A 6,071-nucleotide genomic window follows, 5' to 3' on the forward strand; every position below is an offset into this window, starting at 1 on the left:
TCCGGTAGAAATTATATCGGGTAGAAATTGCAATCAAATTTCTTTCTATGGTAGGCTAACAAGACTCATAAACAAGCAAAAAGCAGTAGATACCAGATATCTAGACTTCAGTGAAAATTTTGTCTCGTGGTGCATTCTCATAAACAAACTGGCTGAAACACCTACAGGGTCAGTACAAATTTGGTTTCACAAATTTTCAACGCAGAAAAGTGGCTACAGGGGTCTATCCTAATTTGTTCCATGTTTTCACTAATGATGCAGATGATGGAATAGAAAATACATGTACGAAATTTGCTGATAGTGCAAAACTGTAAAGGCTACAATATAACAGAGGATGGGATTAAAATTCAAAACAAATTTGACAATCGGAGCAACGTCTTGAAGACTGAAACTCAGTGGGGACCAGGGCAAAGTCGTACACTACGGCATGAACGATCCGACACACAGATACAGGATGAGGAGCAGTTGGCTTTCCCAAAAGGATCTGGGAAGTAAAATGGATCACAACATGCCTTCCACCCCCCCTCATGCCTTGCAACTGCCTTCTGTGGCAGAAACGGCAGTTGCGTGGCTGTGGCTGGAACAGGTCTTCACCCTGGTGTAGACCCATGTGCTGTTCAGAGTGGAGACCTAAACCAGAAGTCTAGAGCTTTTCAGTCTCTTTATAGTTTACTCCACAGAGCTGGCAGGCTAGCAACATTTCTAAAAAGAGATCTAGGAAAAGCAGATACATTCTCCCACACCAACTCCAAAACGTTTAGTAAGCTGGTGCAACGCACAGAAGCACCAAAATACAGAATATCCTGCAGCCAGACACAGCTGGGATGGGGACGGGGGAGGCAGGAGGGGCTGTAATTCGGGTGGCAGCACAGTGATCTGGCACCCACAACCTCCCCCAGATGCAGCTGACCACTAAAGAAGACGAATGACGAGTACGTGCTAAAGGACTTTTTTATTTTTACATGGATTACATACCATACAGTGTGCTTCTTATCAGACACACTGTAACGTAACAAAAAGGTCAGCCCATGACTTGAGCGGAGGCCAGGCTAGCTGCAGGCACGTTAAGCACAAATACAACCTAAATACTATTTAACTACAGGGAATTTACTAACAACGTTCTTGGGCGATTGACTTGCTAAAGGTGGCTTGCCCAAGCACTGCTGCAGACTCCCATCTATCCCATATTCGTTGATATTTGTCCCATACTTGTTGACATCCATCCCCTATTCGTTGACATCCATTCCATATTTGTTGAGAACAGTTGTGAAAGGGGATGCTGTTGTTGCAGAAGGAAGAGCTGAACTCCCAGCTCTGAAGAAGCGTGTCTGAGAGTGGGATGGATTAAATACTGAACTGGTAGTTTGCACAGTTGGGAAAAGTCAGATTGAGAAGGGTTTACAACTCGTACAGAGGGAATCCTCTCAAATTTGTGGGTAGAAGAAGTATCTTAGTAATTATACAGCTTAACGTCAAGTTTTAACGAGCCGTTCCAGCACCATGCATAAACAGAGCCTAAATGTTGTGAGTCCTTCACCGCTATGGTTACCCAGCGATATCTGTGCCAACGGCTGCTGCTACCCGGGGGTAGGGACGGCCAGGCAAATCTGAAACTCCGGGGGATATTTTCCAGGTTAATTGCACAGCGTTACGTGACTGCATGCTTTATCAGCCAGAGAGACAGCTGCCTCCTTGGAGGCTGTACTGCGGCGAGGGACAACTGGTGGAGCATGATGCGATGTGATAGGAGCGGGCTTGGTTAAACGAAGTGTCCTGCTATCTTTCTGAAAAACGGTAGACCAAGAGGCTTGGTGGTGTTGCTCCTCTCAAAAAAAAGACTGGGGTCTGAAGCACAATGTTTGAAAAATATAATATATTTTAGTAAACATACCTTTAACTCTCTAGGTATACGTTCAAGCTAATCACACTTGCTTTCCTTTGAGCCGCCAGCCTGCTTGTAGGGAAGGCACGGAGAGCAGGCCAGCAAAAACGTGAATTATTTATGTTCCTGCTGAAAGCACGAGTCTTGTCACCAGAACCTTGCTTGACTGAATGGATTTGCAGAGACGGTTTCTGTAGCAACCCAGAACTTTGCCCAGCAAAATGCCACCCAGTCACAGGTAACAAAGAACAGTAATAAATAACCACCTGGGTAGCTGAAGGTGACACAGAAGTGCCAGAGTAAAATATATCTGGGTTTTGAGTCCTTCAATCTCCCAAGACCCACCAAGATGTCATTTCAGAAGGTGAGTTGGTGACATGTCAACTCAGGTGGCAGTAAAAATCTAGCTGTGACAGCACAGGGTTTCGAAAGATTACATAAGCCTTTGTGGGAACTCGGCAAGTGCTCAGCACCAGGAACACAAAATGCTGCGGTCGGGCTCTGACCGGTAGCCCAGGTAGTTAGAGTCCGTGTAAATAAAGACGTGGTTCCCAAAAGCCTACTGTCACATCTGTGGGTGTTATATCCGCATACTGAATACTGCGTTTGATAATATTGTCCAAAATATTTCAGAGATCTTGTTTTTATGCCATGGTATTTAGTGTAGATTGACAGAAATATGTGGATTCAACAGTTTCTTCCCTATCGTTAGCCTTTGATCCTGGCTAGTTGCTGTTTGTAGTTCTTGTAAAGACGAACCCATCACAATGAAAATGTTAGAGAAATTACAAGCTGTCAGGACTATCTTGCAAAGCTTTGAAGGGCAATATAGGTTAGTACATTTGTCTAGACACTCTACACATATTTTTCAGTATGTCAGTATTTTAATTTTTCCTAATTATTCACCTATCAAATTATTTTTCCTAAATATATTCAGTTTGTCTTAAGAGTTTCTGAGGCTGTGAAACCCAAACCATATTATAGAAGTTACATTATGTGTAATTTCCTAAGTACAGAAATGTTAGTAGATGGTTCCTTCATCATGCATCTCCAGTTCAGCTCTGTTCACCGCCAGACACCCGAAGAGTAAACTGCAATATTCCGTGCTTTCCCCAGTCTGTAATTCCAGTGCTCTACACTTTGACCTTACGAACAAAACTAGGCTTTCTGCATTTGGAGTAACCTAGGTGCTTAGCTCTAAATATCTGGAGATAATCCAGTTATAAAAAGCTTACGGTTATTTGGTCAGAGGTCACCAAGGCACAACTCTAAATGCGAATACAAGTGAGGGAAGGTGCATGAGACCTGCATAACCACGGAGTAACATGACTGGCAGATGACAGAGGCCCGGTTTATATTTAAAAAGTTTTGCTGATTTAGCAATACCAGGACTATAACAACATTTAGCAATCAATACAGCTTTGCTGGGGAAAACCTGCAGAAGGAGTTTCAATGGCAGAACATCCTTTGCAGTTCTGACATAAGCAGTACATCGTTATTAAAGCAATTTAAACTGGATCCCGTCTCTAGGAGGGTTTACCAGCTCTTCTACATTGGCAAACTTTCTAGTCGAGGCTGTTCTACAAATCAGCTACTGAAGAGTGCGAGGCTGATGACAGCAGAGCTGCTTCGGAGGCTTGAGGAGAGCGTAAAGCTTTTCGCCCTTTGGGAGGAACCACAGAGAAACACTGTCTGCTTCCTTAAGTGAATCTCGGCTGGAGAACAAAGGACTTCAGCTCATATACAGAGGGGTAATTTACATCTCATTAAACCAATATTTAAAAATCTACACTGTGTTTTTTCTTTAGTGTCTGTGTTTTTCTTTTCCAAACATGCCAAAAAGGATGCATTTTCTATTATTTTTGTTCTTACTTTTGCAGAATGAAAAGCAGGAAGAACATTTCTGGTTGCCTAGAGATCCTTTTTTTTTTTTAATCCTTGCCTAGCTATAAAAGAGTTTAAAGGAATTTTATTAAACTTCCCAAGAAAATTCAGCTCAAGCACAAACAGAAGTATGAGTATTTTCAAGCAGATGCTTTGTAATGTAATAAGTTCTTGCAAGACTTCTTACCTTGATATATTTTCTCATGTAGCACTATAATTTCACAACTATCCCGCAAAACTTCTTTAATTATCGGTTGCTGGTGATTCTTGAGACAAGTGTGATACATGTAGGTTTAGTCTAGAGGCTTTTCAGTGGGTTTTATACCAGCAAAATCCCCAGCTGCATCTGTAAAAAAAAAAACCCAATTTTAACTGACAGCTATGTCAACTGGGATAAGAAGCAGTGGGACAGCGCTGCGCCAGAAACATTTCTAACTAATAATTTCAGCAAAACTATGATTTTGACAGGAGCTGGTTTCAAGAACACGTTTGAACTGCGCTTTTGCGAGCATACATAAACGCACACTCTGTATTGCTGGTACAACAAAATTCCTGTAATAATAGTCACCTTTTCATTTGAGAGCCCAAGGATAGACTCAATGGGCATTTCTGTGCCTCTCTTAATGAGCTGTTTCAAGAATTGCTTAGAGCGTGGAGTGTTCCCACAGCTCATCAGCGTGGGGGCCTCACGGGCAGCTTCTCGCTAACAGCCTGTAGACCTTGCTGAAGTACTTCTGGCTTCATACGAAGCCCAGTAAAGACAAACTCCTAATACACTAAAATACTGGATCTGCTCAGGCACGCAGGGTGTACACAGTCTGAGGGAGCTGCGTGTGTTCCGGATGGCAGCAAACTGCTTCGCCTCGTGTCAGGCTTGGTCCTCTGCTGATCAGTAAACAGCAAATCTGGTTTTGAGGGTGGCCTTGGACCACATGACATCCTCATCAAGGCAGTTTTGCTCGTATTATTGGTTTCGTTCCTGTAATTAGTATGAACGAGCATTCTAACTTACAAATATAGTTGTTTCAGGAGGAGCCAGATTTCCCCACTCCCATATTTCTCCCCTAGGAGCAGAACAATATGTACTGCTTTTGCCAAATAAACTGGGTTTACATTATGACTTGATTCCTGGTACATAATTAATATTCTTCACGGACAGTGTGTCTTCAAATAGCTGGCTAATATTTACACGGAGAAAAAGTCTTGCGGTCCCAGCTTCGGTCAGCCGGAGACAGAAACTTTAGTTTCATTTTCTTATCTTGTGGTGACACACTGTGAAGGCAAAGTGGTGCGTACAAAGTACAGCATTTCGAGGCTCACAGGAACAAACATGAACATAAAATCCAACGGACAACGAAAAGATGCTGTTGCATTTCCTGTCCCGTCTTCCCTGTTTTGAAAGCCACATTTTTCAGAAAGGGGATACGCACATGAATACAGAAACTAAAATACATTTTTATCCAGATAAAACGGCAAACAGCAGCTTTTACCAGAAATTTGCCAGGTCTCCATTTTTGCTATCTTTCTGCTATATTTACAGAATTTGCACTTTAAAAATTGTCTCACAGAATGTGTTTTTCAAGGTGGATTTTAACAAAGCATTCACCCCCGGCCTACTTTCAAATGCCAACAGTTGGCCACACTTAATAAGTAATATGCGGCAGGTAGGAAGGAATGGCTATACTCTAAAATGCTTTGCAAGCGAGTTAACTTCCAAGAGGTATCTTTGGGCAAACCTCATGACCAAGGGCTGGTTTTGTTACTTTTGACCGTACTAGCACGCTCCTGCCAGCGTAGTGAAAAGGAGAAACGCTGCTGCTGGCCCTGTTTAGACCTAAAAACACTGCTGTGAGGGGTGACCAGTTAAAAGGCACAAAACACACGGCCGTCAGAGAAGCAGGGAGGCCAGGGCCACTTGCTGAAGCAAATGAATTCGCGTCAGGTGGGGAAAATCCCGTGTCCTGGGTCAACTGGCACACCGGCCCTGCCGGCTCCTGCAGCACAACCCCCCCCGGGGGGAGGACAAGGCCGCTGAGGGGCCTCGGTGAGCACCGCAGCCTGTACCGGTGCGACTCGCTGGAACCGATTAGGACCGCTGTTTTCTCTGTGGTAGGGGGCCGCCGGCAGACGCCGCTCTCCCGGCGCCGAGAGCCCGTTCCCCGGGGATGGCGCTCCGTGAGGCGCTGAGGCGGCAGCCGGGCCCCAGGCCTGCCCGGGGAGGGGCGGTGGCGGGGGGGGGGGGGGGGGGGGGGCGGGCCACCGGCGTTGCCAGGCCAACGGCTCACCCAATAGCGAGCGAGGGGCG

General features: G+C 44.7%; 1 long non-coding RNA gene across 1 annotated transcript; it reads right to left on the reverse strand.

Annotated features, from left to right (window-relative positions):
- Positions 1–933: 933 nt before the first annotated feature.
- Positions 934–5,975, reverse strand: LOC128904505 (uncharacterized). The gene is made up of 2 exons (XR_008464521.1): positions 4,335–5,975; positions 934–4,112 (listed from the first exon to the last, which is right to left on the reverse strand). It is a non-coding gene; the product is annotated as an uncharacterized LOC128904505 (long non-coding RNA).
- Positions 5,976–6,071: the final 96 nt, after the last annotated feature.

The sequence above is a fragment of the Rissa tridactyla genome, chromosome 1 (genome assembly GCF_028500815.1).
Source record: "Rissa tridactyla isolate bRisTri1 chromosome 1, bRisTri1.patW.cur.20221130, whole genome shotgun sequence".
NCBI lineage: Eukaryota > Metazoa > Chordata > Aves > Charadriiformes > Laridae > Rissa > Rissa tridactyla.